This window comes from Notolabrus celidotus, chromosome 14 (genome assembly GCF_009762535.1).
Source record: "Notolabrus celidotus isolate fNotCel1 chromosome 14, fNotCel1.pri, whole genome shotgun sequence".
Taxonomy (NCBI): domain Eukaryota; kingdom Metazoa; phylum Chordata; class Actinopteri; order Labriformes; family Labridae; genus Notolabrus; species Notolabrus celidotus.
Genome location: NC_048285.1, coordinates 30,271,987 through 30,296,191, shown reverse-complemented (window position 1 = coordinate 30,296,191; position 24,205 = coordinate 30,271,987). Strand labels below are relative to the sequence as shown.

Sequence of the window (24,205 nt, the reverse complement as noted above, 5' to 3'; positions counted from 1 at the left end):
AATGAAGGAGACAAGGACATGAAGAAGAATAAAGTAAAGAAAGAAAAAAGAAGATTTTAGTTATAAGTTGCCACTACAGCAGCTTAATGAAGCTACAACACGTGTTGAAATTATGACAGAGTTCTTTACTTCACCTTCTACTTTATTACTTCTGCAGAAATCTCAGCCATACACAGCTGCAGTGTGAGCACAGCCAGTCTCATTATCCTTACAGGGTGAAGTCAAGGTACACACACACACACAAACACACACCACAGCCTGCCCTGCCCTGTCTGTAAACCCCACATCCCCAACACCACTGTCTCACACCCCTGTTTCCTGTCATGTGTTCATCTTGTAGTTAAAATAAGATCAGAAGCTCGACCCCAGATTACCCTCCACCATCGTCATCACACCCACACACACACACACACACACACACACCGCATGCTCACACACACACACTCTCTCTGTATTTGGTCCGTCCTTTGGGAACTCAAAACCGACCATCCCAGACGGTGAGTTCAGCCATTCCAGACAGTGAATATAAAGCATTGATATCAAGCTCCTTTTTGATTTATAAGGCGCTCCCACATAAACGCTATCGAGTCACAGGAGCATCTGGGCAGGTCATGGGAGCCATTTTCTGGATGGAGTGGATCGGCGGGGCTCCAGCCTCCCACACCCTGCTCCATAAACACAGCTGTCAGTCTCGTGTCTCCTGTCGTTGCCAGCTCATGAGTTTTACTCTCTCCTTCACATATTTTGAACATTAGGGCTGAGCAGGCAGAGAGCTTCCTGTCAGCATCCTCCTCTGTTTTTAGTTGACGTGGGAGAGTCTTAAGTTGCTGACTGAACTGATTGCATAGCAAAGAAATATATTTAGGATGCTCCCTCGTGTTTACTGCCGCTGCAAAACCCCGGCTATCTTTAATAACTCACTCCAAAAACCCAGCGAAGCACAAAGTGAGAGTTCAGCTAATTGAAGCCAGCGTAGTGTTTTTGAAGAATAGTTGTCCTCTTCATATCCCTCCCCAAGCGTCCCCCCCACACTGTGCTTTAGACCTCCCACACAACTCTAGAAATGTACATTCAGTCACACACATTAATACACACTCAGCGGTGCAGGTAGGGGCTGCCGACGGGGACATTTCATCTTGACCCTTGGAAAGCAAAGGCACGAGTGCAGCTCATTGGTTTTCAAAAGGGTGAAAGAAAAAGGAAGCAGAAAGATTGAGCGTGATAAAAGAGAGAAAGACTTTCTGTCTGCGGTGGAGGAACAGTGAGAGGTAGAAGAGTGCTGCTTGCTAAAACCCCTCTCTAGTCTCCCCTCTCCTGCAGCCTCACGCAGGTTGGCGTTCCCCTTCGGTCTCCTTGTGTGGTCCGGAGCTCCGAGTCATTCCCAAACAATCGGCATTAATCCAGGGAGCGAGGGGCCTGGAGCACAGCGCTGCCAGACTGCCAGAGCACCCTCACCCTGGCCTGTACTGACGCATGCTACAGTGCACCTACTGTACACAAACGAACACTAACAGACCCATGCAGCCCTTAACCAGGCTTGCAGTGTTGTAATGTATAATACTATACAGAAGACTTTGACAACAACATGAGCAAACCATTATAGGCGCATCAGGTTTAGTTATGAGGAGGCAGTTTGTACCTTTGCAGAGCTGTGTCTGTGTAGCTTTTCAGATTAAAGCTGCAGGTAAATCAAGACTAGTGAAGATGCAAATCTCCAAAGGAGACATGCAAATCCCTTAATTGAGTTTAGTTTGAAGATCCTGAGTCCCTGTTTATGTAGTCTACTCTAGCATCCCTATTCATGTACACTTTAGCCCATCTACAGTAAGAAAGAGCATCAGCATTCATATCTATGCTCACTTCAAGAGTGTGTCTAATTCCCCAATAGTACAAGCTGTTATAATGAGCCTCTAACTTTATTTAAAAGGTTGATTTCTCAGCACCCTGCTTGAAGAGATATATTGACTTTTTCACAGCTGAGCTGGCAGCTATCAATCAGCCTCAAGATGCTGGATTACATATTTGTTGATTCATATTCTAAACACATCTAGCTAGCTCAATGTCTCAAGTTCCTTCTGCATATTTCACTTTTATCTAAAAATAATGCAACTTAAATCTCGACTATCTTTTACCAGCTGTCCAATCATCCATCTGCTCAGGCCTCTTATCCTGTCTGACTTTGCTGGCAGTGTTCCCACACCTCAGACTTCAGAGAGGGCTGTGCAATATAATCATTACCCACAGTGCTCTAAGACAGGGGTTCTCAAACTTTTTGGAGCCAGGGACCCCTTAGCCTATAGGTAAGAAAATTGTCCAAGGACCCCCTCATAGTTGTAACACAGATTGAGCACATTAGTGATGTGTCATGATCAAAAGCTGCAGCTCTGAGAGTCGATGCTTTATAGTGAATCAGAAGAGCCGGCTCACATCAAGAGAGAGACGGCTCACAGTTTTTTAGTTTCCCTGCTTAGCTCTCACAGTGCTCAGCCCCAGCTCTGCTCACAGCAGAACTTTGTTTTGATTGGTCAGCATGGCAGCCATGCGGCCAATCACATGTGAGGATATAGGATACAGGTGATGGAGGGGAAGCTGTGTATCGTGGCTACATCTGTTCCTTCTGAGAGGGTTAGGGTTAGGGTTCTTCTCAAAGACCGGGCAAATTCAGCCCATCCAAGCTAAGGCATCTGATTTTTCTCAATGCCAACCTGAGGACATTAATAATGTTTGCTCCAGTTTGGTTCTGGTTCTGTTTGCATGAGTTGGTTCTGGTTCTGTTTGCTTGAGTTTGGTTCTGGTACGGTTCTGGTTCGGCTCTGATTCAGTTCTGGTACGGTTCTGATTCGGTTCTAGTACGGTTCTAGTTCGGTTCTGGTTCGGTTCTGGTTCGGTTCTGGTTCGGTTCTGGCACGGTTCTGATTCGGTTCTGATACGGTTCTGGTTCGGTTCTAGTTCGGTTCTGGTTCGGTTCTGGCACGGTTCTGATTCGGTTCTGATACGGTTCTGGTTCGGTTCTAGTTCGGTTCTGGTTCGGTTCTGGTTCGGTTCTAGTTCGGTTCTGATTCGGTTCTGGTTCGGTTCTGGTTCGGTTCTAGTTCGGTTCTGATTCGGTTCTGGTTCGGTTCTAGTTCGGTTCTGGTTCGGTTCTGGCACGGTTCTGATTCGGTTCTGGTACGGTTCTGGTTCGGTTCTAGTTCGGTTCTGGTTCGGTTCTGGTTCGGTTCTAGTTCGGTTCTGATTCGGTTCTGGTTCGGTTCTAGTTCGGTTCTGGTTCTGGCACGGTTCTGATTCGGTTCTGGTACGGTTCTGGTTCGGTTTTAGTTCGGTTCTGGTACGGTTCTGGTTCGGTTCTAGTTCGGTTCTGATTCGGTTCTGGTTCGGTTCTAGTTCGGTTCTGATTCGTTTCTGGTTCGGTTCAAATTCGGTTCTGGTACGGTTCTAGTTCGGTTCCTTGTTCAGTTTGCTTGAGTTTGGTTCTGTTTCTGTTAGCTTAGGTGTACTGGTTCTAACCCTAAACCTAATCGTAACCCTAACCCTAACCCTAATCCTAATCCTAACCCTAACCCTAACCCTAATCCTAACCCTAATCCTAACCCTAACCCTAATCCTAACCCTAATCCTAACCCTAACCCTAATCCTAATCCTAACCCTAACCCTAACCCTAATCCTAATCCCAACCCTAACCCTAACCCTAACCCTAATCCTAACCCTAACCCTAACCCTAACCCTAATCCTAACCCTAATCCTAACCCTAATCCTAACCCTAACCCTAATCCTAACCCTAACCCTAACCCTAATCCTAACCCTAACCCTAATCCTAATCCTAACCCTAACCCTAACCCTAATCCTAATCCTAACCCTAACCCTAACCCTAATCCTAACCCTAACCCTAATCCTAACCCTAACCCTAACCCTAATCCTAACCCTAACCCTAACCCTAATCCCAACCCTAACCCTAACCCTAACCCTAATCCTAACCCTAACCCTAACCCTAACCCTAATCCTAACCCTAATCCTAACCCTAATCCTAACCCTAACCCTAATCCTAACCCTAACCCTAACCCTAATCCTAACCCTAACCCTAATCCTAATCCTAACCCTAACCCTAACCCTAATCCTAATCCTAACCCTAACCCTAACCCTAATCCTAACCCTAACCCTAATCCTAACCCTAACCCTAACCCTAATCCTAACCCTAACCCTAACCCTAACCCTAACCCTAATCCTAACCCTAACCCTAATCCAAACCCTAACCCTAACCCTAATCATAACCCTAACCCTAACCCTAACCCTAATCCTAACCCTAATCCTAACCCTTACCCTAACCCTAACCCTAATCCTAACCCTAACCCTAATCCTAACCCTAATCCTAACCCTAATCCTAACCCTAACCCTAATCCTAACCCTAATCCTAACCCTAATCCTAACCCTAACCCTAATCCTAATCCTAACCCTAACCCTAACCCTAATCCTAATCCTAACCCTAACCCTAACCCTAACCCTAATCCTAACCCTAACCCTAACCCTAACCCTAATCCTAACCCTAACCATAATCCTAACCCTAACCCTAACCTTAACCCTAACCCTAACCCTAACCCTAACCCTAACCTTAACCCTAACCTTAACCCTAACCCTAACCCTAACCCTAACCTTAACCCTAACCCTAACCCTAACCCTAATCCTAACCCTAACCCTAACCTTAACCCTAACCTTAACCCTAACCCTAACCCTAACCCTAACCCTAACCTTAACCCTAACCCTAACCCTAACCCTAACCCTAACCCTAACCCTAATCCTAACCCTAACCCTAACCCTAACCCTAACCCTTCTGATCTGTTTTGGAGTTTTAAGAAGAGGTTTAAGGTTGGTTGTGCACACAGCCTCAGTGAACGTCTCACATAGACCAGAACCGTCACCACTCTCAACCCTCCCTCACATGTATGCTCCAGCATCTGGGATTAGCCAGCATCGTGTGCTGCGGCCTGGAATGTATATTCCTGGCAGCGCTCAGGGCAAATTGCTGTAATCATCCATTACTCTAATTCAGTCATTTACCTGACTTTACACATTCATCACTTTCATATAATCCTAGACATACAGATGATGAATCGGAGTGTTTGTGCCCCCCCTCCCCACACGCTGTAACAGCCCAGAAAAACATGTCTCCTCAGGGGACCAAAGTGGACCCCCCCCCTCCAGCTTCTTACAGCGTAATCACCAGCTCTGACCAGCCATTAGTCAGTCAGTTCAGACACCCTGACAACACATCCGGTACCCCAACCCCGCCCCACCTGGCTCCCCCAGCACGCAGGTCAGAAGGTGGGTGGAGGTTAGCTGGATGAAGTTGTGATGAGGAACCAGGTCACTAGCTCCCTTATGGCCATTACTTTAATTAAAGTTGGCGTTTGTTAATTGTTTTTTGTTGGGCCTAATGACGTGGGGGGGCTCGCTCTGTGCAATTAGGGAGTCTGAAGGAAGCGGTGGGAGGTAAGGGAGGACTGGGTGAGACAGTGGGTGGGTGGGGGAAGCCAGAATGGAAGGAGGGAGCAGGCGATGGACTGCGGGAATGAATTGTCAGACCAGGTTATGATTAGGAGGCGCAGATGCGGCCATGTGAGAAATGAATTTCATGCCTGTTGATTCTGCGATTTCTCCTGGAATGTAGAGGCTTCTCTGCAGAGGCAGAAAGAGAGAGAGGGGAGGGGGGGCTCCTTAGACTAACTTAGGTCTGACACTAAGGTAGAGTGATGGTAGGCTGAGGAAGAGAGGTGTGTAAACAAAGACCCATTATGCAGAAGATGTGCTTTACTTGTCTTTATGTGTCCTGAAATGCACTAAAAGGTCTTTAGAGGTTTGTTTTTAATATTAAGACGTTGCTTGGGTAATACTTTAAGGCTTGCAAAACTTGCACAATATCTGTTTTAAATTGAATGACTCTTCTGTAAGAGATGTTATGAAATGCAATCATTTGTAAGCAAATTGAGTGCAATGAGATGAAGTCTAAATCTGCTTAAACCTGAGCATGCTGCAGCATTTTGCAGCCAACTATTAGCACCTGTGATCAAATGTGCCCGAGTTTCATTGAAAGAGGTGAACGAATCAAAGGACAGATAATCAGAGGTTGTTAGATAAATAGTCCCTGGTGTTTCTGCAGGGATGTGTCAGTTCAGATTAAAGGACCAAGTCTGAAAAACTGTGGAAGTTTAACGTGTCCTCACTGTGGGAACAAACAGAGTCTATGTACGCCTCTTTCCCTCCTGACTCCATATGTTAGCACATGTTTTCCATTTCTGTTTGGAGTGTCAGTGAATGTGTGACACAGGGGAGAGCAGGGTGCGCGGGCAAGGCGTTTGTGTGGAGATGTGCTGCCAGGCACTGTTTACTCTGGCCAGCACCAGTTGTGAACACCAGCCTGTTAGCCAACTGCCAACCTGCTGTCTCACCAGCAGTATCCCACCCCGCGTTACTCCCCCCCGCCCTCCTCGCTCTCTCAGGCCAAGGTTGGACACACATGCAGGATTTCTTGGACCAGACCAGCAGCAGAGACGCTGGCCAAGTGAACTCCTTATTATAAGTGTACAGGCTCCGAGGTGAGGGTTTATTTGCTGTAGAAATGACCAATTATGTTTTCAGCATGAGGAGAAAACAAAACATCAAAACAGTTTAATAAGAAAAAGTTTATCACGGTTCAGTGGAAGCAATTAAGACACTTAGAGTTATTCTTAATTACACAGGGTTTCCCGTTAAAGCACAGCCGTGTTTGAGTCAATAACCTTAGCAATTATTTGTCCCGAGCAGAGGAACCAGAGCGTGGAGGAAGAGTGAAGGGAGCTTTTGGTTGAATTTACTGGCATGATTTTCCTTTTACCAGCAGCTCCTTTTCATCACTAATAATCAAAGATAAACAGACTGAGCCTGTAATGATGTCCCAAAACTGATGTCAGGGTTTTGCAGCCTACATAATGAAAGCTGTTGTTGAATGATATTCAAACAACATGGACAAAGTTTCTTAAAGCTTTTTAAAGAGCAGCAATGTTTGTCAGAAGCATGCTTCAAATTGAAGCTTAGCTAACCTTCTTGCCATCAAGGATGGAGGACAGGTAAACACCAACTCTCTTCATGCTGTGCTGCTCCAGTTTGGTATTCTCCAGAACTTAACAAAGCAAGTTATGTGACTAAACCTGAGCAAACTTTGGGGGAACTGTCATAGTTCAGCTGTGTTATTCTGGCAGGACTCAGAGACCTGAGTCTGACTCGAGTCCTGATTTTAAGTGGTCATCAGTGCTTAACTTGGATTCAAACACTGATGACTCACACTTGGACTCTAGCTCAAGCTTTGATTTGTTGTTCTTGTTAGTTTTTTTTAATATATGGCCCTAATAATGTATTCAGTTTTGAGTGTAGGCTTGCACGTGTGTTCATCTGCATGCATGTTCATGTGCCGTCTTGTGCAGCAACACATCCTGCTAGGTTGCTCGAACAGGTGCTACCAATCATGAGTTTTGCTTTCCAAGATTTTACGGCAAATGCAAGCAAGAGTGTGTTGTTTAATATGTTTAATATGTGCAAGAAACATCAAGGAGAAGACAGGAAAAACCTATTACAGACATCTGTCCAGGATGCACTTAGAAGAGTAAGAGAGATGCTAACACTACTCAGACTGTGGCCCAATCTCAATGTCCACCCTCAAGCTCTCACTGACTTTGAGGCGCGTTCCCGTTAAGTCTGCGAGGGCTTAAGGCTGTCCCACTGTCAAATCATCAAGCTGACTTTTGGAGCCCTTTATGCCCCCTCTCCGTAAGTGGGCATTTTTGCACAGTTAGCGTAAGGGAATTACCCATAGTTCATAGTATTGTGACGTGAAACACATGATTCCCAGGGGGAACCCCGCGGGCATGAAAAGGTATATGAACACCGTAACATGGAAATCTCAAGGTCTCAAAGTGCTGTCCCATTCCAGTTCCACAGTTTTGAGCCCTTACAGCCTCCTGCCCTCAATCACTTTCCAGCTGATGTCAATTAAGTCAAGAAGGGCTGAGGGCTCAGGGTTTAGGGAGGACATTGAGATTGGGCCTGTTACTGTTTGCATGCAGCTAGCTAACAGCAAAGGTCCAAGATGTTTGGTCAGTGATAATTCAGATTAATAGCAGGTATTTTTTAGTTTAAATCTCTCCTCTGATTCAAACACATCAGATAAGACTGGGTCAATTTTCTCCAGCTCAGTAGTTACAGCATTGAAACTCATATAACTTGTAAAATATCATATGGTCAACATGTTAATGGTGAAATAGTGTCTGTGAGTCTGTCTTGACATTAGCTCTGTGTTAGTGTGATGACTTGTCCAGGGTGTACCCAGCCACTCACCCATTGACAGCTGTGATAGACTCCAGCCTCTCATGACCCCTATCAGGATATCAGTATATGGAGGGATGGATGGATGGATGCTGCATCTGTGGGAATATTTTGAGCCGGCAGTGTTGCTCTCACCACCATGGTTACCCACAGCCCAGTCAGTCTGACATTCAGGGGGTGTTGGGAGTCTGAGCAATGGGTTCCTGAGCAGTGAGGTAGTCTCATGCTGTAATAGGGTGTCACAGTGAGACATAAAGTTGTGTCTGTCCGTTGGGGACATCGCATCATGGAAAAATAGAGCACAGAGCCCAGACTGTGCCGAGTTGGACATTGCATAAAGTTTTCAGCAGCCGTGTCGGAAATGAGTCAACTCACTCCCGTAAGCGTTTGTCGCACCCTCGGTCCTGTCTGCACCTCGCAGTGTGGGAGAGCGCACAGGTGCAGATCACAGTCAGCGTGCATGCTACGTGGCTGTGCACAGAGCCTGGGTTTGTGCCTCTCCTGCTGAGTTTGTTAATGAAGGGGTGTAATTGGATTTTTTGGGGTTGGTGTGGGTTGTTCACTCGAGGGCGGGGCAGGCCCAAACCCCCTGAAGAGAGGGAGGTGAGGAGAAAAACCTGCAGCTGGATTACCACTGTGCTCTTTTCTCTCCTTCTCTGTCTTCCCAAGGTGGGGGATTATTGTCTGCATGCGCGGGGAGGCTGGTGAGAGAGCATTTTATGAGTTCAGCTTGTTAGGATAAAGGGCAGGTCATGCGAGACTACACAAATTCTGCTTTGAACCTGAATGTTAAACGGATAATCCTGTATAGGTCAGCTGTTACCATCCAAACCACAACAACCGTAACCTCGGCCAAAATGATTCTCCCGGGTGTGTTTTCAACTCCAAGAAGCACTCATGATTTCAGCAAATGAGCTTTTTATGACATTACATTTATGAAACACTTGTGAGTATGACTTAAGCGTACTGTACATGAAAATGAACTCTACTCGGTGAGTTCATTTGCTAAGCTGTTTATTGCCATGACCTTTTCCTGTTCAATAAAGCAACTGAATGAAAAAAATGTAGGTTGAGCTCCAAAGATATGCCACAACAATAGGAAAGAGAGAGGAGGGGAGGTTCTGCAGATTTTTTTTTTCCTCCAACAAAAGCCGAGAGACAGAGGGAGACGTGGAGCGAGGGTGAATACAGGTTTGCTGTCCCCTCTCACTCCTTCCCACCCTCCCCTTACTCCCTCTCCCTCCACTGGCCTATTGTCCAATGTCCTCGACCTCCCTGTCTTCCGGCTGGGACTGGAGTAGTTCCCGATGGCCGCAAACAGGATTAGGAGCACCCATGGCTCCGGTCTTTCTCTGTGGATTTGGGAGTGTTACTGCAGCTTGGCTGAGCTATGGTACTTTAATTACCCTGCCACCAGGGGGCCTCAGAACGGCCCGGCGGGTAACAAGCGTGGAGCGGGGGAAAAGCTTCTGTCTTTACATGGGAATAATCCCTGAGCGCCTGTCATCAGGTCAAGTTGTACCAGGCAGTGACAATCATTTTTAACCCGGACTGCGGGGCTTTAGTGACGACCTCACGTGATATATAAAACTTAACTTTTTTTTTAAGTTAGATTTTTGTTTTTTTCGCCTGTTATTGGATAGGACAGCTGAAGAGAGACAGGAAACGTGGGGAGCAGAGAGCGGGGGAAGACATGCAGCGAAGGGTCGACCGGCTGGGAGTCGACCGGCTGGGAGTCCACCTGGCGACCTCTGGGACGAGGACTGTAGCCTCTATATGTGGGACGCTTAGACTGCTAGGCCACCAGCGCCCCAGTACAATGTTACAATGTCATTTAGCAGATGCTTTTATCCAAAGCGACGTACATACGAGAACAAGAACAACACAAGCAAAGATCTAGACAAGAGGAAACAAGATCAGTAAGAGTAACAAAGTGCTTCAAGTCCATTTGGGTGCAGGCACTGCCAAGCAGTGTAAAGGCAATGCACAAAAGTAAATAAGGAACATCTACAATGAAGCAACCAAACAATTTAAGACCTTCCATTATCATCATCAACAATTAACATCACCACAATAAAGACCAAAGTACCAAGTGCTGGGTCACTCCAGACCTGAACACAGAGTCCCAGAGTAGAGCAGGACAGTGCGAGTCAACTGTAGCTGGAAGACATGATCTGCCACTGGGGACAGTGGAGAACAGTCTAGCTAAGTGCATAGTGTTTCCATAGTGCAGGGTATTTAGCTGTCTTTTGAAAGTAGAGAGGGACTCTGCAGATTGAATGGAGTTGGCCAATTCATTCCACCATTTAGGGGCAACAGAAGAGAAGAGTCCAGCTAGTGATTTTGAGGCCTTGTGTGCTGGAAGCACTAGGCGCTTTTAAGAGGCTGAGCGTAGCGGGCGAGAAGGACAGTAGACCTGGATGAGGGGTTCCAGGTAAACTGGAGTGGTTTTGGTGACTGCTTTGTCAGTGATGATTAGAGTTTTGTATCTGATGCGAGCTGCAACTGGAAGCCAGTGCAGTGAAATGAGCAGGGGAGTGACATGAGCTGTCTTAGGCTGGTTGAAGACAAGATGTGCTGCTGCGTTCTGGATCATTTGCAGAGGTTTAACTGTGTATAAAACTTCTTAAAAGTTCTGAGGGTGATCAGGGAAATTAGATGCTAAAGCAATGCATCATGTACTTAGTAACTTTATTGTTTTATCTTCTAACATTCCTGCAAATAAAGGCAGAAAATGTGAAGGATGCAGAAGTTGACCTCTCTGCAATCTCATTCGTAGCTTAGATTAATGGCGTTAAACTGTGCTAGCATGTTGACAACAGGCAGTGCATCTTTGTACACGCAAACTGACCCAAGTGTCTTGAACTGACCAATGAGTGGCATCTTTTGTCCCTGTGAAAACACATCCTCCTGCAACGTCCAAGCCAGACATGACACACCTGCTAATGATAGCCGGACTTTATATGAGCAGAGAGAAGATTTAGTTGGAGCAGACAACATGATGTCAGGCATTTTATATATTTGACTCCAGGCTTTTTTTGTATAATACTACAAAGAAACTTTAAAGGCTTCGCTCTTTTATGATTCAGACAACGCAGAGGTGTAATCAAATAAGAGCAAATTTATGACAGTGTTTTTCAGAATCTAGCTCCAGGCCAAACTGGACGCAGGCAGAATGAGAAAATACAGGAAAGACGTAAAATGCCAACATCTGGACCTGACTAAATGTCACTGTTTGCTGCGTGTGTGTGCGTGTATGTGTTTATGTGTGTACTGGTAGATACAGTGTGTGTTTGTGCCTGTGCGAGAGCAGGGTCTGCAGAGAAGGAGGCAGAGCGTGGGTGCAGACAAAGGTAGGCCTGTGTGCCCTCTTCCAATGTCGACCTGTGGAAAATTCCCCGTCAGCGCTGTGCCAAGATGCTTGGCCTTACGAGGCAAGAGCTCAGGAGGAATGTTTGAGGCGGACGTGACCAGGAGCGCCAGCAAGTAACCAATGCCAGAATATGAGAGGAGCACGTCCTGAAAGGGGGGCTCAATTGAAATCCAGTGATTGATTGCTGGAACACATTTCAATTGTCTGAACTTTAACAATACAAGTTAGATTTAATCCCCTGTAGCGCTGAAACAATCTGGATGCTGGATCAGAGTTGGTGGATCTTCTCTCCTTGATTTTGAGCTGATGTCAGTTAGAGGTTTGTGACCACAATTAAGATAAGAGATAAGATAAGATCAGATACTCCTTTATTCGTCCCACAACGGGGAAATTCATGGAGTTACAGCAGCAAACAAGAAGCTGTACAGTACAAGAATTTCAACAAGAATATATATATAGAAAAGAAATGTCCATCAGAGACAACAGCTTGGCCATAATTCTCCTGTCAGCCACCACCTCCACAGGGTCCAGGACTGAGCTGGCCTTCTTCACCAGTTATTTCACTCTTGCTCTCCTGTATCCTGTCCGCCCACAGCAGGTGAAGTCCTTCCAATGTGGCGTTCGTGTCCGGTGTTAGCTCTGTTAGCATGATGCTATTCTGCCAGTATTCCCTCTGGTGCTGGGTTAGCTCATCCACCTTATCGTAGATAGATATAACATACCCCCATTGGGGACGGCAGGAGCTCAGGGGGCGGCAGTAGCTCAGTCCATAGGGACTTGACTTGGGGACTGAAGGGTCGCGGGTTTGAGTCCCAGTATGGACAAAGTTTTACAAGTGGACTGGTGGCTGGAGAGGTGCTGGTTCACTTGCCTGGGCACTGCAGAGGTGCCCTTGGGCAAGGCACCGAACCCCCAACTGCTTGGGTTGTGCTGGTTGATGGCAGCATCCTCAATCTGACATCTCTCCCAAAGTGCATGTTCACTGCATGTGTGTGCATGATTGTATGTATATATACCAAAAAACTGTGTGTAGCATGACAAAAAAACAAAAAACAACACGAGTGAAAAAAATTGAATGTCCCCCCTGGGGATTAATAAAAGTATGTTTCATACGTTTCTTAACGGTGGGTGGAAGGACAGGTTGATGTCGTCTTTTCTTAGCTTGCACCTCAATACCAGCACGTCGTCCTTGCCTCCTTCTCCTCAGCTCGCAGGGAACATCGGGCCTGGCATCGTTTAGCATTGACATGCTACGGGCTGCTAACAGCTGATCTTGCATGTAAACAATGTTACCATGGTTACACGCAGGATCTCAAGACAAACAGGAACAAAAATAGCAAAAACACCACTGCAAACGTAGCCAGTTTGGTGTCTATGGCCAACAAATGAGCCATTAAAGTCAGATATTAAAAAAAGAAAAGAGCTGAAGCCATGAAGAAGGTAAATGAAGGTGTTTGGTGTTTTGAATTCAGTACCACATTCAGACACAGTGCTGTCCCTGCTTTGCTGTATTTGTGCGTTACTTAGCGTGCTGTGGTTTGCAAACTTTCTGCAAAAACACTTTTTTTTCGTCTGCTATTTCAAACAGCTCAAAACCTCCAAACATCTCTCCCTCACTGCACCTGGCCTGAGGCACTTCACCTGGTTGCCTGGCCTCGAGGTGTCAATCTGGACCAGGTGTCCTTTTCTACCAATCACCCTTTTTGGTGCGGCATGTCTGACCTTCAGGAAGTTGCCAAAATATCCTACCCCACCTGCACTGGAGGCCTGCATTTCATCCAGCCTCCATCCCCTCCGCTGCTGACGGCTGGAAAGATACGCTACAGTGACTGCAAAGTTCCAGGAACGGAACTGTTTTAATGCACAACTGCACTAATGAGAGTGAGTTATTGCTCTGGATGGACATTAATAATGAACTATGAACTGTTATTAGGGCGGTGTGGCTGCATAGTGATTAGAGAGCCAGTCTGAAAAACAAGAAGGATCTGAAGGCAATCACATTTGACAGGGAGATCCCCTCGGGGTGCCGTTTTGTAGCTGATGTGGCAATTTGATGGGCTCATGGTGGTGAGGTCAGTAAAATGACGAGATTCTTCTTCTTTTAGAGTATAACAAAAGTATTAGAGTGTTACTCATATGTCCCTTTATTGCTTTCTCAGAGGTATAACCTTCCCAAAGAATCCTCCGTCAGGGTAGCGATCAGGTGCTGTTTTATTCATTGTGCTGTGAGGGGTGCAGAGAGGAAATTGTCCCGTCTGCCAAGCCTCTGTGAATCCCGTCAGAGGCTCCACTGGGGCTACCGAGTCTCCCTCAATCAGGCCCAGGAGCCACCAGGACCCCTTGCATCTGGTCCTGCTTAGGGCTGCCCCCAGCCAGCCTCTCCTGAATAACATAACAATCATTTGCTTTTGCTCCAGTTTTCTACCACAGTGATGTTACAGAGGGGTGCTAAGACAAACTGCTGGGTGTGCTCGTCTGCCGTGCAACCAAAGCATGCATGAAAACAGTCAGGGTTTGAGGAAACACTTGCACAAATACATAAATAAACACACATATGGAGTCCCGCATACACAAAGGAGAGAGAAAAAGGTCAGCTTTGCCTTTGCCCCCACCCTTGTAGACATTCCTGGAGCACCTGCACTCACTTAATATTTTGGCAGGAGTGGAAAAAAAGCTCCTCTGCTCAGCGCCTGTCATGTTTGTTCACTGAAGGAAACAAGTTTGGTTTTAATTAGAGCCCCTGCCAAGAGCTGAGGTAATTGCCACTTTCTTTTTAAATATCTTTTCTCTTTTGTTGCTTCGTATACTTTAATACAAAGTTGAATGGAACCCATGCTTGCAAAAGAAATATATATATCTTAACGTGCGATAAATGCGGTCAACGGGTGCGTCTATGCTGGAAATTGAAAATATTGGAAAAACAGAAAGTCAGCCGGTGCAGAGCGCAGAACAGAGCCAGACCTGTAATGTCATTTGTTACACAGGAAATACAGTGCATGATGAGGAACATAATAATTTGGATAATTGCTGTGCTCATCCAAAAAACCTCCTCCCTGCGTCTGTATGTCAAACTCTCTGGATGTTTTTGGCTCAGAACAAGGTTTTTGTCCTCCAGGGGTCCGGGGGGTTCCGCTCTTACTTAACCCTCCCCACAACCACCCATCCACCCCCCACACCCCCTCCCACCTGTAACCCAGCTGTGGCCTTACACAGCTCATGAAAATTCCCACCAAATTATTCTGACAAAACACCAACATCTGCTGCCTGGATACACCCTGTCATTACACACACACGTATGAATATACACATGCAAACACACTCATTTACATATGTAGAAGGTCAGCTCTGTTTGAAGTTATTAACGCTCACATGCTTGACTTAATGAAACGGATATGAGAAGATGGTTCTCCACTTTGATGACATGCAGCACGTCGATCAAAGCAGCAACACTTTTTTCAGGAAACTAAACAAACATGGAAGTAATGCATGTTGAGGTGCATTCACTGGACTTTGTGTTAAGTATTTTTGCTTTATGTGCCTCCAAAGCATCAAGCTTTCTCTGTGTCATTCTTGACTCCACCCTCTCCTTCCGGTCACACATCAAATCAGTCACAAAGTCTGCCTTCTATCACCTCAAGAACATCTCCCTTCTGCGTCCATCTCTCTCCGATTCAGTTGTCCAGACCCTCATCCATGCTTTCATTACCTCCCGGCTGGATTACTTCAATGGAGTCCTGTTCGGGGTACCCAGCAATGCCCTGGACAGGCTCCAATACTCACGCACACCAAGCCCTGGCAGCCCATCACCCCCACTCTCATTCACCTCCACTGGCTCCCTGTAAAGTACTGCATCACCTATAAGCTCCTCCTCACCTACAAATCACTGCATGCCCTTGTCCCCCAATACCTGGCTGACCTCCTCCACCAACACACTCCATCCCGGAACCTAAGGTCTTCGGACCTGGGTCTCCTCTCCATCCCCTGGACTAAGCTGCGGACCTTTGGGGACAGAGCCTTCAGTGTGGCAGCCCCCACTCGGTGGAACTTGGACAACCTTGGACAGTTTTAAGAAAGCAGTCAAAACGCACCTTTTCCTCAAGGCCTTTCCCCATTAGATATCCCTACCCACCCCCCAGACCCCCTACCTGACCCTGTCAAGCAACCTTGGGTTTCTTGAAAGGCGCTATATAAATATCAGTTATTATTATTATTATTATTATTATTATTTGTTTCTCATGCATTAACAGAAGGCTGGATCTTTGTATATCACATACAAGTTATTTCACATCCTAGTCTTGCATCCTGCTGCTCTGCTCTGTTTCATCAAACTTTGTCCCAGTCATGATGTTGAGGTTGAAGGGGCATTCTTGAGACTGGGAGACATTTTTGATTTCTCTGTCAATATGCTGATAGGATTCAGGGATGTGTTTTCTCTCTGTGTTTTTTTTTGTGGAGCGAGCTTCAGATGACTTGAGCACATGCTGAGCCTTTCAGAAGGGCTTCTATTTTGATTTGCACCAGCAGGGGATGGAAAGGAGCCTGCTTGGTCTCTCTCCATCTGAGCCCCTATGGACCCATCAGAGCTGCGCTCTCGTCCAGAGATGAGACGCCACTGTGCTGATTTACTATTCAGAGGTTATTCATCGCCTGTGGATAAAAAGACAATTGAATTATGTTTTTTTTCCGAGCAGCCAAGGCTGGGCCAGAGCGGTTCAGGACGTACGATCTTTGTGAGCTGAGATGGAGAGACAAGAGAGAAAGACAGATACAGAGAGACGTCTGATCCTTCTGATTGCTCCAGGCGACTCTCTGTCTATCTGATCAGTTTTATGTGTCTGAAGAACAGAGATGGGAGTGCTGTCAGCATTAACTCATGGTCAAAGGTGAGATCGGGGTTTGAGTAGTTTCAGCCTGAGATGAGATGCCACTCCTTTCTTTTTGATACTTGAATGAATTTGCAACTTTTGAGTGTTATTGTAGTTGAACACTGATCGTTTTTTGACAAAGCAAAACAGACTAATTCTGTGCTGCAGTTTTACCCCCTCTTTGAGGAGACACAGGATAGGATATAGAGGTTTAATGGCAATGGTTGGGAGCATAATTAAAAGGCTCTTCATATGGTTTAAGCCAGGATTTGGACCATATAGCAATGTCTCTAAATAATAGTTTTTCAAGCTGAAAGATGCAGATAAAGTTACAGACTTTAGACTTTGCAGAGCCAACTTTCTACTTCTGTTAATAACTGGTACCCAAAATAATACTACAACAAACACTACCAGTCAAAAGTTTGGAAACACCTTCTCATTCAAGGGTTTGTATTTATTTTAACTATTGTAAACACTGTAGATTAATACTGAAGACATTCAAACTATGAAAGAACATATATGGAATTATTTAATTAACAAAAAAGTGTTAAACAAAGCAGAATGTTTAATATTTTAGATTCTGTAAAGTAGCCCCCTTTTTCCTTCATTACAGCTTTGCACACTCTTGGTATTCTCTCAGTCTGCTTCATGAAGTGGTCTCCTGGAATGGTTTCTAATTAACATGAGCATTGTCAAGAGTTAACTTGTAGAATGACTTGCCTTCTTAATGTGTTTGAGACCATCAGTTGTGTTGTTCAGAGGTAGGGTTAGCACACAATGGATAGCCCTATTTGACTACTGTTGTAATCCAGATTATGGCAAAACCAGATTATTTCATAGTTTTGATGTCTTCAGTATTAATCTACAATGTTGAAAATAATTAAACTAAATAAAAAACATTGAATGAGAAGATGTGTCCATACTTTGAACTGGTAGTGTATATACAACTCTTAACTTCTGCATAAATGCATCCTTAAAATATTTGGCTCCATAAAAAGGCCTGCGTTCAGCCATGCCATGCATCCTCTGCAAACACTTTGCACATGAGCTTCTCATTTAATGGACATCACGTCTGTAGGATGTCCAACACATATGCAGCTAAAGCTTCTCTAATGTAGCAAGAATGCCGGCAGGTCAGAAAATTCAAACATAGGTTGCCAAGGAGTCAAATTGTTCCTTGGATGTTGTACAAACTTCCCCTCAGTGACATCATGCTGCTATCAGCGCAGTAACACTTCAACTTTGTGGAAAACAGACAAAGAATTCTGCCATAAACTGGAGATTTACTCCAGACAGGTCTCAGGTGAAATAAGCCACAAGAGATGCTCATGTGCTTCCGAGACCGCGGCTGCCTTCTCCAGGTTTCCTATCGAATCGTGTTTTAATCACTGCTGCAGAAATGTCAATGCCAGATGCATCAAGGTGTTGGCAGGATGTCCCTTGGTTTTGAAGGACAGGGATGTTTTACCCATTTCCCATAAACCATGTGGACTTCCTGATATTAAATTGAAAATGCACATTGAAATCGGGGGACACACACGGATTGCAAAAATTTAAAAACATCAACAAATGGAAAAAACATTCAACCGCATGAATCTCTGTATCCAGAAGTCTTTTGGGTGGCCTTTGCTCAGGGGGTGGCCCACCATGGCATGTTGTGAGTGTTGATTGAGTACAGTGTGAGTATCAATTGTAGCTCCTCCTCCTCTGTTCGCCAAGGGGTTACACAGCTCCCGGTACCCCCTCGCCCTCCCAGGACACAGAAGGTGAGCTGGACAGTGTCCCAGATAAACCTCACGTCCGTTCCAGCTGGGGTCGTGTCAGGATCTCCCGGGCTGCGGGGACAGGCCTGTCTTTGTCCAACAGAAGCTGCGTGTGGTTCAGTATCTTAAGAGAGTCATAATCACATCGGTGATCAGGGTGTTAACAGGCCCCCACAGCTGTCAGAGAGCGATGCACCCTGGGAATGCATGACGAAGGAACCGCTGGCTCTCGTTGTGGGGGTTTGCAGTACGTGTTAATGTCTGTACACACACACACAGCATGGGTACGTCTATTCATCTTGAGAGGAATATGGGTGGACGCCTCATTTGTTGTCCAAACACACACACAGCTATGGCAGCATGACAGCAGCTTCAAGCTGTTCAGTTTAAGGATCTTAAAGCCTCTGTCTGTGCGTCAAGACGCTCTGAGTGTTGCGGTGATAAATCTTTCGAACAAATGCATAATCACATTAAGTGTCTGGATTCAAAAATAAACACAGCAACATGAAACAGTTTAATTTCAGAACCAAAGAAAACCACAAAGCATCATCTGCTTTAAATCAACCCCCGAAACATTCTCCCCTCGCAGAAAGACGTGTGGAGGCCTTTTGATGCGTGGAGGGAGACCCAGGAATAACTGTGTTGTTGGGCGAGGAAGTCTGTGGGGCACTGCAGAGAACTCTGCTCATGACCCACGCTGAAGTACCTCCTGTCCAGGGGCTGATTCATGAGCCGGGGTCAGTGCTTCAGAGTATATATCAGGTTCTCAGTTTGTTGCTTTTAGCAGCTGTTATTGCATTCAAGTGACTGAGCTCCTCCTGCTGAATCACAGGCCTGAGAGAGTAGGGGTTGGAGGCAGTACTTCATGATGACGTTAAAGTACGATGGCATGGTAGCCCTGCTCCATGCATCGATATGGTAACACCACTTTATGCCACGCTGACTCCAGGCTGGCAGGCACACGCTAGGTGGTCTGGCCTTGTTTACCCCATCAGCCGCACACGCAGTCTTGTTCAAACAAAGTGAGTGCCTTCATAAGCTTCGCCTCAGCCCATGGACGTCATCGGGGCAGGCAAGTGTTGATGTGGCCTTTCCCAGGAGCACCCTGGGCTGTGTGCTCCAGAGAGTGAGATACTGCCAGCTGCAGGACTCGAAACCACAGCACCCTCCATCCCAGTTGTTTGACCAGATAACTGCGAGCCAAGAAGGAACGGCATCGGATTCTTGGCTCTCTGGAAGGCCTGATTAACATTTGGCTCTTAAAGTCCGACCATGCAGCCAACGATTCAACATTCTTCCCCTCCAGAGTACTGCCAGATCTTTCTGTGATCAGTGCTCATGCCATCACCTGTCGCCTGCTTCCTACAGGTGATCCTCACTGAATGTGCTTGAGATACAGCGAGCATAAGAACGACTCACGGGAGGATGTCGAGCATGATGATGCTGATTTTTGGAAAGCTTTAATACTGGAAAATAAACAACAGATTCAAATACCATTCAGTTTAGGTAATTATTGACAATTTGAGAGAGCTGTAACATAAAATAAGATAAGATAAGATATTCAGTTGTTACAGCAACCCAGACATAAGTGCAATCAAGAAGAAGTAGGAAACAATAATAATGTAATATATCAAAATATAATATGTCATCATGGAGAGGGTGAGAGGGGTTTTCCAGGATGGCTTGAAGTTTGTCCATCAACCTCCTCTCAACCACTGACTCCAGACTGTCCAGTTCTAGGCCAACCACAGAGCGGGCCTTCTTTACCAGCTTGTTGAGCTTGCTGGCCTCACCCGTCTTGACACCTCCACCCCAGCACGCCACAGCAAAGAAGAGAGCACTGGCCACCACAGACTGATAGAATGTCTTCAGAAGCCTGCTGCAGACACTGAAGGACCTGAGTCTCCTCGGGAAGAACAGTCTGCTCTGTCCTTTCCTGTAGATGGCTTCAGTGTTGGTGGAGGGTCCACCCTCTCCACTTCCTCCCCCAGGATGAGGACTGGGCTTTATAATCTAAAAAATCAAAAGCTCATGATCATGAGAAGACGTCTTATGGAGCAGAATATATGTAGAAACCTGTGAAGGTGTTATGGGAGGTGGTCGGGCCTGGAGTGAAATGTCTTTGTTAGATGATCCGGGGATGTTTTAGAATATTTCATCCCTTGAGAAAACATAAGTGAGCCTTGATTTAACATTAATTTCTAATAAAATTGAATAAAACATGCAAACCAATGCTCTCACCCTTCTTTCAAAGTGCTTAAATGCACTGGTATGAGCAGTCTTATCAGCAAAAACCACATGACATGGACTTAATCTCCAGAAAACAGGACTCTGCTATCAGCTCTGTTGCAGTGAGGAATTTTAACCACAGAAACTCTCCTTATGGTGCACCAGTGTCACTGATACCAGGCCACATCCATATCAGTCAAAGGCACTTGGATGACTCATTAGTAGCTGCCATGAAGGCCACTTGACTGCTCACTTTATCATTAATCAAAGCACTGTGTCGCTTAAAAGCAACCAACAGGGTGTAACAAGGAGAGCTATCTGAGTGCTTTGATGGAGCATCAGCCTGTTCTCCATCACCCTGATGGCCTCAGGTGGCTCTGGGTGGCCTTGTGTTGCAGGCCCTTCTGGTCCATGGGGACAAGGTTTAGAGTAGGTGGCTATCTCAGATGTCCTCCCCTCCTCCACACCATCCTTTGAGCCCCCTCCCCATCACCCTTGTTTCTCCAGCACATGAAAGCGAACAGAGGGCACGCTGGTCTGATCCCAGCCGCTGACATGAATTTTTGATCAATGGCTGGTGCCTCTGAAGGACCTTTTCCAACACGGCTCCTCTCACCAGCCTCTCTGCCCCTGACGGCAACCCCTCCCCCCCCCCCCCCCCCCCCCCACTCCTCCCCTTTCCTCTCACTCTAAAGCTTGGGCAACTCCAAATGTCAATGATGTTAGTTTAGCCATTGTACACGGCTGGCCGCATCTGAATGGGTGACTTGTCCCCAGGCCAGCCCCCTACAATGGCCTCCTTTCTCACTCTGACTTGTTCTCAGCATTTTCCCCCCTCCATGAAGAGAGGGCTCTCTCTGCGGCTCTCTTAGCTCTTTGGCTCGGCTGAGAATCCTGGAGCCAGAGTTAAACTGGAAGAGAGGGAGCAGGCGTTCGAGACAGACGAGTGGAGAGAGAGAGAGGGTGTGAAGGAGGGATGGAGGTTGGGAGGTCAGTCGAGAGGTGGACCGTGACAGAGCAGTAAGCGGTTTTATAACCAGAATTGTTACAGTGTGCTCTGCCAATAATTACCAGCATAGAGGAACGGTGGTAAATCTGGCTTTCACAGACCAGCTAAGCTTGTTAGTGTGCTTAATCGGACAGGGGAAGAGTGTGTTGTAGCGCTGAAAGCTTTGGAGACTGAGAAAATGTGCACCCGCTTCTCTAATGAAGAGTGACGAGAGGAGATGTTGTGAGGAGGAGTTAGAGGGAGAGAAAAGTCTAACATATATGGAGAATTTACAGATCAGGATGGGTTGAAATTCCTCAACTGTGAGAGAGAACAGCGCTCAGACTGACAGGATGGACTGACACGGAGCTGAAGGGCGAGCAGGGTTACTGAGAAAAGAAAGCATGGGAGACAGTTGGATGCTTTATTCAGGCCTCGCATTTTTAGGAGGTTAACTGGGGTCCTGTTGATGTGGTCAGCAGAGACCAGGACTGCTTTTTACATTCTTTGAGGCAGGTCCATCTCGGGTTTAGAGAAAGTTCAAGCCACAGATCTCTGCAAACAGAATTCAACTCCAGTGAAGCTTCATGAGCAAAGATCACTAGCATGAAGATGTTTTATTTGAAGATCTTCCTCCAAGGTTGCATGAAGTTCAAAGCTTAAACCGTAAGGACTTGTAGAAGTTCTTGAAGACGTGTCACCTCTCCTCCAAAAGGCTTCTTCAGTTCTACCAGTCCAGTTGCCTTACGGATCAAGCTTTGAATTACCATGACCTGGATAACTGAGAACCTTCACAGACTTGTATGAAGTTGTATTTGACATAAAGGCAGTGAACACTTTGAATATTTGCTGCAGAGAAAGACAAACCTGTTCCTTAAGCCTGCTGTCAGTCTCCATCTCTAACACCTAACCTGTCACAGCAGCAGAAACAGGTCTTTAAAACAACAATATAGGAATCATCAGACTCTCTGCAGACGGTCCAGGTTGCTTTTTTGAGTCATAAAGAGGCATCAGTGTTAAAATCAATGTTTCTTAGCCAGTAAAAACTCCTTATAGCGGCTTTAAAGCACATTAAATGTGACTACTGGATCATGAGCTGTACGTTAACAGTGTTTAAGGGGCCTGTCTGTGGTTTCTGTATTATCATCCAGTCTCTTTGCTTCCCTGTGATCCCTGTTAAACATTACATTACTTGCATGTGGTAAATATTTTCAACTATTCCTCCCCACCACACTGAAGAAATTTTCATCTTTGTGCACACTTGCATCAAGCTTGAAAATCCTCTTAGATTCACTTTTCACTCTTTAAACATGTACAAAAAGCCGGCCTTAGTTTTGTAGGTAAATCTTTCCTCTAGTCCCCATCCCCCCCCCCCCCCCCCCCCCCCCCCCCCCCAACACACACACACGCTCCAGTCTGAGTCTCCTTTTCCATCAACCCTTTCGTCACTACTTTCCTAACGTCCGCTGGGGTAATCATTAAATACCGTCCCTCATTTCCCATGTGGAGCAGATTTATTTTAGCACGTTAAAAGAAAAACATAATGAATGTAATATTTTCTTGAACAGCTGCTCGCTGGGTGTCTGCCAGGTTTTGGAGAGGGACACACACTCAAACATACACTCAAACACACACACACACAAAAACAACTTCACCCCACGCTTTCTCAACACGTTTTTTATAGACACTGAACATCTGGAGCAGGAAAGGCTGTGATGTATGGAGGAAGAACTGTAAAGAGGAGAAGTTACAAGTCACTTATTCTCTCTGACTTTTATTTTTTCAGGGGAATGAGGTCACTGTTTAGCTCGTGTGTATGATAACCTTTATCAGTATCTTCATGGTTATTAAAGGAGTCCCCTGTGTACCTGCAAAGTGCAAAGTACAAAGTACATCATGCTGACACACACTTCCTAAAGCTCTCTCTCTCATTAATGAAGAAAAGACACTCAAACTCTCAAAAGGAAGCTTCAGACACATTTGTTTCCTAACACTGACTTGCTATCATTGCAACTTTCCTAACTCTGTTTTGCTCTCTGCAGGTTATTTCTGTGTGCTGCCCTCTACTGATGCCTCTCTGAACTGACAGTCTGAGGTCAGGTATGTCCACATCTGGAAGGCACATGCCTTCTGAGACAGATGTACGAGGGGGTCAGGGGTCACCCGGGGCCCTTTAATGCAGATTAAAGAAGAAAAGTGAAGAACAACAGAGATGAACAAACCTCTGAAGTGGCTCCAAGGCCGGACAAGCGCAGAGTGAGATCTGACCGGCATCACTCAGACATGCATGAGGCGACGAGCCGGCTGATTGCACGAAAAAGACGGCACAGAGGCTGCAGAGAATGTAAGACTTGGAAGGACTTTTATTAAACTATATGAATATTTAATCAAACTGAAAACATGGAGCTTCACTCTGACTCAGGTTGCTTAACTTCATTCTTTCTGCAGAGGATTGTGAACTGTACAGTCTTTCTTTAAACGTAGATATGTTATGTGGCGTGCTGCTTGTGTCGAGCCCTTTGTTCCCTCTGCTCCTCTGCGACTCGCTCTGCTCAGACATGTTTCTCTCTCCCTCCCCTAAATTCCCTTCTTTCAGAGAGAGGTCAGAGGCCAGGGACTGTGACCTACCCTTGGGGTG

General features: G+C 46.0%; 1 long non-coding RNA gene across 1 annotated transcript; it reads left to right on the top strand.

Moving 5' to 3' along the window:
* Positions 1-154: 154 nt before the first annotated feature.
* Positions 155-23,966, top strand: LOC117825543. Its single transcript, XR_004633866.1, has 2 exons — positions 155-226; positions 23,610-23,966. It is a non-coding gene; the product is annotated as an uncharacterized LOC117825543 (long non-coding RNA).
* Positions 23,967-24,205: the final 239 nt, after the last annotated feature.